General features: G+C 38.5%; 1 protein-coding gene across 8 annotated transcripts in view; it reads right to left on the bottom strand.

Annotated features, from left to right (window-relative positions):
• The window catches only part of CCDC91 (coiled-coil domain containing 91), a 376,162-nt gene extending 365,723 nt beyond the window's left edge, over window positions 1–10,439 (bottom strand). For 2 of the 8 annotated variants that reach the window (XM_067008952.1, XM_067008953.1), the window contains exon 1: window positions 10,237–10,419. The gene's annotated coding sequence lies outside the window, so the exon portion shown is untranslated. Of the gene's footprint in view, window positions 1–10,236 lie in introns of all 8 variants that reach the window. The other 6 variants (XM_067008954.1, XM_067008955.1, XM_059081562.2 and 3 more) reach the window with 6 other exon arrangements.
• Between the last annotated feature and the right edge of the window lie 3,680 nt (window positions 10,440–14,119).

The raw sequence follows: 14,119 nt of genomic DNA, 5'->3' as shown, positions 1-14,119 counted from the left end.
ATTCCAATCTCCCTAAGCCTTTGACTCCCTTCCTCTACAGTAAACCAAGACAGGTAGGCCCAGCATTTCCAGCTCACTCGCTGTGAGCCACCTTTTGGTCCATATTTCAGCCAAACAACCACACTAAATGCAGAATCTCTGCTTAGCGAGCCCATATCAATAAATTCTGCCTGGTCCAACTTTATGTTCTTTTCATGATTATGCTGCACCTTCAGTTTCCATTCCCACACATGTTCCCTGGATTTGTCTGTATAAATTAGAAAGTTCAAGTAGTTCTTTTGGAGTATAGTACATTTCCCCATGAGTCACACTTTGTACCTCACCTTTAGAAGCCTGCTGGGCTTTCAATCTAGTCATAGATCTAGAAGCAAAGAAAAGTGTTGGGGGCAGGTCCTGAGGAGATCAGCATTGTCTTGCCTGGCAACTGCCTCAGGGGCTGGCATTAATGCAGAATTAATCCCCTCAGATCTCAGACACGGGTGGAGAGGCTACTCCCACTGGGAGTGAGGAAGTAGCTACCACTGTGGGTAGAGAGGCCACTACCACTGAGGGTGGGAAGGATGCTCCCACTGGCAAAAATTTACTCATCAAAATTCAGGGGCTCAATGTCTCTAGCTTCATCTCTTCCCACACACTCCTAACTTTCAGGATCCCATTCCTTCCCAATCAGTGCTCTCCCTATAATGTATCAGTTTATATAACTCTCACCTACTTGACTGGGAGGTCCTTGAAAACCAAGTGACATTTACTTCTGTATCCTCCAGTGCCTAGTATAGGAACCTGAAATATAGATTTCTACTGAACTGAATTTTGCTTCTCACCATAGTTCAGCTGTCCATTATTTTACTTTCATTAACTTACTCTGACAGTTATTAAATCCTTGTTTATGCACCTATCAAAGGTCTTCATCTGCTAATAGTGCCCTTTAACAGGAAACAGACTTGTTTACCAGAGAAACACATAAAGGACTTGCTTGCTCACATTTTTCTAAGATAATATAAAACTGTCTTAACCACTAATTTTCAGTTCTTCCTGAAGTAAAGTACCAGTATCCTCAGCAGGATCAATTTTTTCATCTGATCCTAACCTGTCATTTATTTTGTTTTCACTTCCATACATAATAAGTAACTGACTACCAATTTTATCTATAAAAGATTTCTAACACATACAGACTCTAATTCATCCAAAACATAGTTAAATGTGCATGTGGGGAAACGAAAAGAAAAAAGCGTATCTGAAGCACACAAAGTACTCCTTCTTCTATTATTGGGTACATTCCTGACAAATCTGACTGCTTCTGAGCAATATTTGAAAGACTTTTCCTCTGCACTATTATGAAGATTAACTAAGCCATTAGCTAAAAATCTAAAGTTTTCCCACAAGGCAATCCAAGCACTCCCAACTTTTTTATATGCCATAGTGCCAGGATCCTACAGAAATGTCAACTGACATTATTTCTCTACTGGGTAAACATATAACCAAATCCAAAAAAAGCTAGCTATTAGGTGATGGCACTGACACAGTAAGTCTTATTTACTTAAGTTCCATTAGTTGTGTATAAGTATTTCTACATTTTAACCCCATGTTCTTATTAACTGTTTGAATCATCCCAATCTCTTCTACAGAGCTAAAAATAATATTCTCAATTATGACTCTCAGGTAGTACAAGATGACAAGATGCTAAGCCAGCGAGATATATGCTAGGGAGAAAATAAGTCCAGCTACCTTTGATTACTAAGGCATTAAAACCCCACAAGTACAAGTCTAGAGATTTTCACCAAATTAAAAAAAAAAAAAAAACCTGGGCTTCTGGTTGTCTGATAATCCCATCAACCAAGTAATATGTTCAGGCATAGCACACAGTAAGCAGTCAATAAATGTTTTCTTACTTTTGGTAATCATTTTGATAATCAATGAACTTTTTAATCATAATTCACAAGCCCTAACTAAAGATTTCCTCTATGTAAATTGACCCAATTATATAAGATGAACTGGCATAATATAACAGCTAATAATTCCAAGTGGCCACACATGACAAAGAATATAGAGTTTACATAAAGAATTCACCAAGTCACTAAACAAGACAGCAAAAATAGCAATAAAAACAGCAACAATAAAAAATCCTGGGGAGGAGAGGAATTTCTGATTTCCAGAGTTGCCATGTTACATATAAAATATATTTTAAAAAAATATATATATATATAGGGCTTCCCCGGTGGCACAGTGGTTGAGAGTCCGCCTGCCGATGCAGGGGACATGGGTTCATGCCCCGGTCCGGGAAGATCCCACATGCCGTGGAGCGGCTGGGCCCGTGAGCCATGGCCGTTGGGCCTGCGCGTCCAGAGCCTGCGCTCCGCAATGGGAGAGGCCACAACAGTGAAGAGGCCCACGTACAGCAAAAAAAAAAAAAAAAAAAAAAAAAAAAATATATATATATATATATATATATATATATACACACACACACACACACACACATATATTTATAAATATCTAGTTTTCAACAAAAATTATGAGACATGCAAAGAAACAAGAAAGTATAGCCCACACACAGAGGGGAAAAACAGCAGTCAATAAAAATTTGCTCATGAGGAAACTCAGACATTAGACTTAAAGACATTAAAATCAACTACTTTAAATATGTTCAAACATATAGTCTCATATCACTAAAGGAAACTATGCCTAAATAACTAAAGTATAATAACAGTCTCATAAAATATAGAGTACTAATGAAAAGATAGGAATTATAAAAATAAAATATATAAAATCTGGAGTTGAAAAGTACACTGACTGAAATAAAAAATTCACTAGAAGGCCTCAACAGCAAATTCTGAGCTGACAGAAGAAAGAATCAGTGAATCTGAAAATAGGTCAATTGAGATTACCCAGTTTGAGGAACAGAAAGAAAAAAGAATAAAGAAAATAAACAAAGTATCAAAACCTGTGGATAACCATCAGTAATACCAACACATGCATAAGCATAATGCGAGTTCCAGAAAAAGAGGAGAGAAAGAAAGGGGCAGAATAACTACTTCAAGAAATAATGCTAGAGGGGCTTCCCTGGTGGTGCAGTGGTTAAGAATCCGCCTTCCAATGCAGGGGACACGGGTTTAAGCCCCGGTCTGGGAAGATCCCACATGCCGCAGAGCAACTAAGCCTGTGTGCCACAACTACTGAGCCTGTGCTCTAGAGCCCGCAAGTCACAACTATTGAGCCCACGTGTCACAACTACTGAAGCCCACGCTCCTAGAGCCCATGCTCCCCGAGAAGAGAAGTCACCACAATGAAAAGCCTGCGCACCACAACAAAGAGTAGCCCCTGCTCACCACAACTAGAGAAAGCCCAGGCACAGCAACAAAGACCCAATGCAACCAAAAGGAATAAAATAAACAAATTTTAAAATAAATAAATAAAAGAAAGAATGCTAGCAATTTTCACAAATTTGATGAAAAACATTAACCTACACATCCAAGAGACTCAACAAGTATCAGCAATTATATTAAATACACAGAGGTTAAACACTCTAATCAAAAGGCAGAAATTTGCAGAATGAATAAAAAGCATGATCCAACTAGGTATTGACTACACGACATGCCTTAGATTCAAAGACACAAGTAAAATATTGCACACCAGTAATGTATCAAGGATAAGTGAATATTTCATAATCAATATGCAGAATGGTATACTAAAAACAACCCAAGGTTTGGAGCATCCATTTTATAAAAGTCTGTAAGTCAGTCAAAAATCTGATTTTCATTCATCCAAAATGTAGTTTTTTAGTAATATTCATATAAGCCCCTATCAGTGAAGCATAGTTATAGATGAATGCATCTTGCATAATATTGCAGCACTGTCTTTACTACAGTTGCAGATGTTCTGAATTCTTAAAATACAACAGTAAAGCATCTTGAAATGATCATGTAGACCCTCTTTCACCACAAGATGGAACACAAAATAAAAGGCAATTTGGCTGGCCTCTTCATTATCTATGCCTACTTTTGGTAGGAGATGCACATGGTCTATGTTAGCAAGGCTGGCAAAGGGAGAAGAAAGTCAGTCTTCTCTGAATACCAGGAAAAAGTGATTCCACACTTCACAAAACAGGGCTTATTTCACTGATATAGGTAATCTATATGAGTATATGTGTTCAACTGTATTACATAAATACCAAAATGTTCATACCCTTCTAAGGTAAAAAGGTTTACTAGAATTATAACATGCTGCATTTTAAAGGAGCTAACATTATTTCTGATCTTCATCTATTAAATCTGTAACTTCTAAAAAATCTTCTAATTTCAAAATTTAAAAATTATTGTATTCTCTGCTAGTGACAATAAATGTATGTCTAATTCTTTAAGTAAAGCTCTACAGCATATAGCTAACAACAGTTTTCGTACCAGTTACTGGGGATTTGACAGGGAAGGGAAGAGGATACAGGTCAAGAAATACCTAAAACAATTTAAAATTAGACAATATAAAAGGACAGAAATTTGGGTAAATATTTTAGAATTAACTGATACTATCTCATGTTGATTTATTAAATTGCTTAATGAGTTTATTCTAAGAATTAAAATTAGAAGACAGATCCAGAGTAAGCAGACTACATACAAAATGCTCATATGAACTCTATATTGGCATTGTAGCCTACAAATAAAAGCAGATTCAAGAAGACTTGTGATCAAACTCCAGCTCTACCACTCAGTGTTAATACAACCATAAATAAGTTTGCTCACTTGTCTGAGACTCAGTTTCCTCATCTATGAAATGGGAAAAATACTACCTACCTCAAAAGGTTCTGGTTGGAATTCAATAAAACAACATACATCAAGGGTTTCTGCATGATGCTGGACACAAAGATTTCTACAATCCTTATCAAAAGAAAAACATGAGTATTTTACCTTACATAAAATACATCAGGAATTCTCTCTAGATCACTGACAGCAAAATAATAATGTGGATGGAAAAGCCATTTAGTTATTCCACATGCTAAACCTATAAAATAAATGATTTAAACTGGATAAAATCTAAGGAACTGAATTTCTGAAATTCTAGGATTCTACCATAAAGTGATGCACAGAAAGTCAGTGATACTGACTGCCACATTTTGCTCTAAAGTTTTTTACAAATACATAGTCTGGAGGACAAATTCTAGGAACATAAAATAAAACAAAGAGGCAGTGTATATTAAGAATCTGAAAATTTTCATACACTATGAGTAATAACCACTTTTTTAGAAGTCAATTAAAAAAATTTTATCAGAGTTATCCACAAAGATTTAATATTAATTCTGAGGAAAACAACTATCCTAACTGCAAATCAAGAACATACAAATCAAGTTCTCCAAAAATTCATGATGTAGTAAGCACTCAGTGTAAGCCTAGCAAAAAGAAAAAACTGTAAGACAATATTTACAATTTTGTTTTTTAATTGTTTGCAAAAAAAAAAGCCAGCAAAATATAGCAGGAATTATCTCATATTAATGGAAATGGATTAACTCTTCTCTTTATAGGATTATTTCTCAATTTTCTACTATAATCAACTATGATTTCCACAATCAAAAGAATACAGTATTCATTTATGATTTTTAAAAAACTCTCAGTGAACAAGAAGCTAAAGAAAACTTCCTCAATCTGATGAGAACTTACTTACAAAAAAACCTATAGCTAACTACTTAATGGTAAAAGATTACATGCCTTCCCCACTAAGAAGAGAAACAAGGCAAGGATGTCAGCTCTTACTTGTTCTGTTTAACATCACACTGAAGGTCCTAGCCAGTGTAATAAGACAAGAAAATGAAATAAATGAAATAGAAAGCAAATAGGAAAATATGAACTAAAACTGTCTCTACTGGCAGACAAGATTGTCTACATAGAAAATCCCAATGAGTCTACAAAAGCTACTAGGGTAATTGAATTTATTAACAAGGTTGATAATTCAAGGTCAATATAAAATATCAATTGTTTATATAAATAATTGGAAACTGAAATATTTTTTAAATTACCATTTACAACAGCACCAAATAACATGAAGCACTTAGACATAAATATAACATTTTGCACAAGTATGTGCAAAATTATTATGCTGAAAGCTTTAAAAGGTTAATGAGAAAAATCAAAGACTTTATTAACATCTTAACAACATTAAGGTATCAATTCTCTCCATATAAAACTATAACTTCAGTGCATCCACAGTCAAAATCCCAGGATGCTTTTTTATAGAATAGGCTGATTCTAAAAATGTACATGGAAAGAAAAGGAGCTAGGATACCCAAAACAAACACACACAAAAAAGTAAGCTGGAAGACTCAGACTTCCTAACTTCAAGACATACTATAAAATTACATTAATAGGGACTTCCCTGGTAGTGCAGGGGTTAAGAATCCACCTTCCAATGCAGGGGGACACGGGTTCGAGTCCTGGTCCAGGAAGATCCCATATGCTGTGGAGCAACTAAGCCCGTGTGCCACAACTACTGAGCCTGCGTGCCACCAACTACTGAAGCTCGCATGCTTAGAGCCCATGCTCTGCAATGAGAAGCCACTGCGATGAAAAGCCCACACATAACCCCCTCTTGCTGCAACTAGAGAAAGCCCGTGTGCAGCAATGAAGACCCAATGCAGCCAAAAATAAATAATAAATAAATAAATTTATATTTTAAAAATTTACATTAATGAAGACATTGTAGTTCGGGCCAAAGGAGAGACACATAGAACAATGGAAGAGAATTGAGAGTCCAGGAACAGATCTACACATACAGAGTCAACTGATTTTTGACAAAGGTGCCAAGAAAATTTACTGAAGAAAGGATAGTAAAGATAGTCCTTTCAATAAGTGGTACTGGACAAACTGGGTGTCAATACACAAAAAAAGAAAGGGAGAGAGAAAAAGAACTTTGACCCATATCTTGCACCACATACAAAAATGAAGAAAAAATTGATCAAAATAGATCACAGACCTAAAGGTAAAATCTAAAACTATAAAAGTTCTAGAAGAAAACAGTTTTTTAAAAAAATCTTTATATCTTTGGGTTAGTCAAAATTTTCTAGATAGGACGCAAAAGCACAAATCATAAAAGAAAAAAATGATAAACTGGACTTCTTCAAAATTTATAACTTCAGCTCTTTGAAAGATACTGTTAAGAAACTAAAAAGACAAAGCACAGACTGAAAGAAAATATTTGTGAATATATATGATAAAGGAATTGTATCCAGACTATAACAAAACTCTTCAACTAACTAAGAAAACAGACCAAAGATTTGAACAGATAACTTCACCAAAGACATACAGATAGCAAATGAGCACATGAAAAGATGCTCAACATATTAGTCGATAGGAAAATTTAAATTAAAACATCAATGAGATAGCACTAAATACCTATTAGAATAGCTAAGATTAAAAGTAAAATGACAAATACTGACCAGGATGTGGAGTAAATGGAACCATCAAACATTGCTGGTAAGGATGTAAAATGAAACAGCTATCTTGGAAAATAGTTTGGTAATTTCTTATGAAGTTAAACAAACATTTACCACATGATCAAAGAATCCTACTCCTAGATATTTAACAAAAAGAAATGAAAGCATATTTCTACACAAAGACCGGTAGATGAATGTACAAAGAACTGTAATGAATGTTTACAGCAGCTTCATTCCTAAATGCCAAAAACTGGACACAACCTAAATGTCCAACTGGTGAATAGATAAAAAATTGTGATATAGCCATACAATGAAATAGCACTCGTCAAAAAAAAAGAACAAAGCACTGATACATGCACCAAAATGGATGAATCACAAAAGCATTACATGAAAGAAACCAGAAAACAAGTTTTATACACTGTAGGAGTCCATTTATATGACATTCCAGAGAAGACAAAGCTATAGGAACAGTGAACAAATCACTGGGGCCAGATCTACTGCTGAGGGGAGAAAACAAACTACAAAGGAGCAATGAGGGAACTTTTTGGAATGACAGAAATGTTCTTTGTCTAGATTGCGGTAGTGGTTACATGACTATTATGCATTTGTTAGAATTTAAATAACTTTTTTAAACAACTTTTACTTGTAAAGTATACCTCAATAAACCCACATTTTAAAAGACACAGGCCATGCCCTTTTGGAAAATATGCATCAAATTAAATGAGCTAAACCCAGCTAAATGGGTATTTGGGTGGGGGAGAAACAGTGGGGAAACAAAAAAATCAGAAATACTGGAAATCAAAATATTAATTTATCAGTAGTAAATAAGAAGAAACACATTGATACAAAGAGTTACTCTAAAGAGAGTTGCCTTTTTTTATTGTTCTCATTGTTTAGACAGAAAATAACAAAATTTGATGATTTTCAAGAAAGGCCAAAAGTCACAAGTAACAGACTGATAAAGGAGGCACAGCGATTACAAACTAAAATTTGGAAACAACTCACCTAAGCATGCCCTTTCCAATTTATTGATTAAAAGAGTCCCATCATCCACCCTAATGTACTTCCACCCCAAATTCTGCTATGAAGGGCAAGATAATAAACCTTCAAATAGTTTTCTTCTTTCATAACAATCCTATGTACTTTACAAATCTTACGTCTATAGCTAGGGGTGCAAGATAAAATGCCTTTAACTAGGCAAATTCCTATTTGTCCATTTAAGCTTCAGACCAGCTACTTGGTAACCATCTTTCTTTTCTTCTTCTTCTTTTTTTTTTTAACTGCCACCAAAAAAAAAGCTGTCTCTCTGGGATGACTTTCTGAAGTTTCTTTTTGTCGTTATTAAGTATCAAGATGATTAAAATAAACAGAAAGCTCTCAGAAGGTTTGAGCTGATCCCTCCAATAAGATACATTTTTCCATTTAATAAAAGTTAAGAGATAAATTGTAACTTTCATCACTTTGTTTTCTTTATGTTTATTCCATTTGGCTTGTACTGTTGCTAGGAAACCTGTTCATAATAAGATTTCCCAGCCCACGGAACAACCTCCTAGCCAGCCTGGAGGATACCAAACTTTGTAACCAGGGCAATTCTCTACCACACAATTTACTGGCTAGCCAGCACCATACAGGTGCACTTCCCCTGGCATCTCCCCGCTGCATTAACCTTACAGGTACAGTACAGCGAATCCCCTTAATGCAACAGAAATTGTAGCAGAAGGTAAATGATATGAAGTGTTCAGCTCTCTGATGGCAGAGAACAACGCGAATTTATTGCCACTCGCTGTCACCCCACCCAACTAAATATTCTGGGTATTTTGTCTTAAATTGTGGGGTGAAATGTTAGCCCACCCCAGTGACAAGATGAAACGTCAGTCCACCCCAATCTCTAGTACCATGCAACATCCAAACTGCGTCCAAAAGCCATCATCCAACTACCTCCCAGATAAATATTTGGAGAGTAAGGTGGGCATCAGTATCTGCACAGTTCGGGGGTGGGGGGGAGGAAAAGAGCCGGAATTCTTAAGGTGCTGCTGAATCACCTATAGCTGTGGCCACAACTTTACCCTCCAGGAAATCAGCCTCTGCCCCAACTCTCATCAGGGAAGCAAGTGAGAGTAGCAGCAGCAACATCATCCTACCAAAAAAAAAAAAAAAAAAAAAACCCACTCAGCGCTGCTTTTAATAGAGCTCCCACTCCTTCAAGAGACGACAAAAATAGGTTTCATGTCCAAAGCTTTGCTCCGCACTACTCAACAAGGGAAGATGGAAGAAACATCTTTGAGGAGAGAGGGGGCGCAATTCACAGGATGAAGGATGCCTCACCACTAGGAAAGTTACCGGCTGCTGCTTTCACCCCTAAACGCCACTTTTATTGCAACCTATGGCCCAAAGTAACGGCAAGGAAATGTCACTGACGGCCGTTGTAGAGCTTTTACCCTGGTGTACTTGGCCAAGTCGAAGGGGAAACATAAACCAGGCGCAATCGGTGAAAACTCGGCAAGGATCAAAGTCAACGTTCAGTGGGAGCTTCGGTGACACAACAGTCACGTGTACTTGTGCGTAGGCTTTCGAAAACATTCTATTCTGCAAAGCGCAGGGGCCGAAACCTGTCGGCGAGGGCAAGCACGGGTCGGCACCACCCGCCAAGGGAGGCAGGTCACGCCCCCTGACTCTCGGGCACCGCGAACGACCTGCCGGGGCCAGGCCCGGCGGAAGCCCGGCCGCGCTCCCTGCCCGCGCCCAGGCCGCCTCCGGGCGCTCGGTCGGCCTCGCGCGGCCCCGGCCCCAGACCCAGGCCCGAAAAGCGAGCGTCCGTTTACCTGCGCCCCGGCTCTCGCCGCCGCCGCCGCCGCGCCGCTCCCCCACGCCGCCAGGTGAGCCACCCCCAGCACACAGCCCCGCACGCGTGCACCCGGGCGCGACCCAGACACGGGGAACCAGGGCCCGGCTACACGAGTTGGGGTAGCCCACGTACCACGTACCACCCGGCTTCCAGCACCTCTGCCCCCGGAAGTTGATTTCCGCCAATGCCCGCCCAAGGCCGCGCCTGTCAGTCAACGCCCACACGCGCGTCACGTGTGCCTATGCTGAGGCCGAGCCCACGGGCCCCATCTAAAGAGGCCCGCCAGCCCTGGCTCTAGTGGTCTTCGGAGCGCTCGCTGTCCTGGGAAAGAGGTTGACTCAGGCGCTACTTCCTGGTGGTTACATCTTCTAATTCCCCTTGAATGACAGGCCCTTTTTCTATGCCTAATCCATGCAAATCAAACCGTCCCCAAGTTGGCACTGCCATCCGGGACTTTGTAGGATTGTTCCAGAGAAGAGGAACAATCCTCTTCACCACCTCCAAGCAGAGTTCCCTAAATACAGGAACTGAGTTAAATGCTGACGTGTGCTCAAGAAACAGTGGACTAGACAACTGCTCCATCTCCTCTTGACGTATCGGAATTCTCAAAGCACCAGTATGCACCCAAGCCCAGAGCCTTTCCAGACCACTGCTGTATGACTTCAGCCAAAGAGTTCTGCTCTAGAATTACGTATGTTCTTGTCTTCATCTCCAGATCACAGCAATTTGTAGATGCCATCTCTGTTTAAGAGAGAATCAATTTTCAGCCACCAAGACACCCCCTTTTTTCCAAACCTTCAAATAATTTCTCCTAAAGAAAAGAGAGAATGACAAAACTGACCATTTTATTTGAAAGCAGGCATGGTTACATAGATTTTTTCGTCCATTTCAGACTGTGCATAGATGTGAAAGAAAAACAATTACCAGGACATTTGTTAAAGATTTTTCCATTTTTGACATGGGAGGGATTTGGGGAACATCTATTTAACAATTTACAGAACAATTTTTTACTGTCCCTACTGAGCCAAGTTGGGACAATCCAGGAGTGCACAGGATACACTCAAGATCTTTGCCTTCAAGGAGTTAGCAGTCTAGTAAGAAAGACAGACAAGTAACCTGGGAATTTGAGCATAAATCTCTGGAATATTCATGTTCATTGTATAACAGGCATTCTTTAACGTTCTGAACTTTAACATTTTGGACATTATAGCCTGTAGTCATCTCTGCTCTGTACTGGAGGTGGAATATGTCAGCAAGGAATCCTAACAATCAGTTCTCCAGTAAATGCAGGCTCAAGTGATTAATGAACAGTTTCAATATTGAGCATGAATGTCACCTCTTCTACACCCTTTTTTCCTATCCACCATCTTCTTTGTGTGCATAGCAAACAGATTTCTATTATAGGAAATCTGATGCTTTCTTACACATATTTGTTTACCTATCTACTAGACCACCAAGTCAAGGACCACTTCTCAGTTGTATATCTTTTTTTTTTCTTTTTTTACTAGATCACTGATTTATTATACAGTAAGTCAACTACATACAAGCGAGTTCTGTTCCAAGTCATTTGTATATGTTTTAGTCTACTTCTTTATCATTGTATATCCTGCAACCTAGCACAGTGTCTATGATTAGAAGAAAGAATTTAATAAGTGTTTCTTAAACTGAATACATACAATTATCTTTGTATCATTTTGTGTCTCATTTCTTTCTGCTAGAAACTTCAGATGAGTTTCTGAGAGTTTTCATTGATAGATCTACATGCTCCCTCTGTCCCACTTAATCCAGTATTCAGTATTAAAAAGATTTATAAAAACTAGTATTTATTGAGCACTTGCTATGTGCCTGGAATTGGGCTACATATTTTAAACGTATTATCTAATTTGTCTCACACGAATCCTCTGGAGTAAGTATATTAATATATTCACTTTTTAGGTGGGGATACAGACTTAGGGAGGGTAACTCGACCAAGCGGCAGAACAGGATTCAAAGTCAGCTGTGCCCAATGGAAGGATTTGTTGATTCACTACAACACACTGCCTCTGCTTTTCACATCATTTGTTTGTGAACCCAAGTCTCTCCACCTCCATGATGTCCTTCTCTCCTTTTATTAAGTACAGTTCAATGGTTGTTGGTATATTCCCTACTAAGTTGTGCAACCATCACCACCATCAACTTTAGAACGTTTTCATCACCCCAAAAAGAAACCTCATATCCTTTTTCAGTCACTCCCCGTTCCTACTGTTCTGTGCTCCTCCCAGCCCTAGACAAGCATTAATCCACTTTTTGTCTCTATAGATTTGCCTATTCTGCACATTTCATATGAAAGGAATCATGCGATATGTAGTCTTTTGTAACTGACTTCTTTTACTTCACACCATCTTGACAAAGTTTGTTGATCCACTCTTCAGTTGGTGGATATCTGGGTTGTTCCCACTTTCTGGCTATTATGAATAGTGCTTCTATGAACATATACAAGTTTTTGTGTCAGCATATGTTTTCCTTTCTCTTGGGTATATACCTAGGAGTGGAATTGCTGGGTCATATGGTAACTCTATGTTTAACCTTCTGAGGAACTATCGGACTGTTTTCCAAAGTGGCTGTACCATTTTTTTCATTCCCATTTGCAACGTATGAGTCTTCTTATCTCCTCTAGAACTTATGGCTCTATTCCTTGTCAGGGTACTTTCCATAAGCCATCTTTTTTTTATTGTTAGTTACCTTTGCTATGTATGTGTCTGCAGACCCACGATGCTAATAGATTGTAACCTTCTGAGAAGAGAAACATGGTTCCTGCCCTCAAGAAGATAAATTTGGAGCTGATATGGAGAATCAAATGAAATAGAGTGATAATAAGCACTGAAATCAAGTTTATTGTTGAAATATGGAGGAGGAGCACCTCATTCACCCTGTACTAAACAGAAAGTACTTCTCATAAAATGTAAAGCTCAAGGTGAGTCTTGAAGAATCAGGAGGAATTGGCCAAGATAAGAAGAGATGAAAGTGTGCTCCAGATAAAGGAAAATGTACCTGTATATGTATTTCCTTGCCTATGAACTGTTGAGGTAAGTATTGTATAGTGTGTAGGTAGGTATAGTGAAGCAAAGGTGAGGATGTGTGGAAATGTGGCAGGATAAAGGGGAAAGGTAGATGGGGCAAGATGAATGGAGAGTTTTGTAAACCACTAAGGAGTTTGCTCTATATCCTGCAGGTAATGGAAAACTAATGGGTTATTTAGGCAAGGTTCAGGGAGAATTACTTCAGGAGCAGTATGGAGGATGGATTGTTAGACAGGGAAGAGATGGCCAAGACTGGAGAAACAGAGAAACCAGTTAGAAGACTGCTGAAAGAACTAGAATGAGAAATTATGAAAGTCTGAGTTGAGGTAGCAGCCATGAAATTGTCAGAGGATTTGAAAGGTATGTGGGCAGCAAAAAAAAATTAAGAAAGAACTAAAGATGTCACCCAAGTTTCTGGTGCTATTTAAAGAAGAAGGGGATTCAAGAAGAAGACGGTACACTTGCTGATACGAAGAATGAAACACTACAACTTATTACTGTTGTAGTGTACAATACTATAGATCTTTGTTTATTTGATCAGGGTTCCAGCTCCATGTCCCCTTCATTTTCTTGGTCACAAGATGACTGCCTTCAGCAACAAGGATCATGTGCTTTCTCATTCAAATCAAGGGTAGGGGGATGGGGGAAAAGGGGCCACATCACACAGTTCTGGGCAAAAGTCCTGTGGTTGGTTCTCACTCTCCAACCATTTCTTATGGACAGGGGAACACCATAGGTCAGGATTAGATGGTCCCAATTGGATTAGTTTGAGAATAAGAGTGAGGTTTGTTCCACCTAAAC

This window comes from Kogia breviceps, chromosome 12 (assembly GCF_026419965.1).
Source record: "Kogia breviceps isolate mKogBre1 chromosome 12, mKogBre1 haplotype 1, whole genome shotgun sequence".
Lineage (NCBI taxonomy): Eukaryota > Metazoa > Chordata > Mammalia > Artiodactyla > Physeteridae > Kogia > Kogia breviceps.
This window is presented reverse-complemented; position numbering and strand designations above follow the sequence as displayed.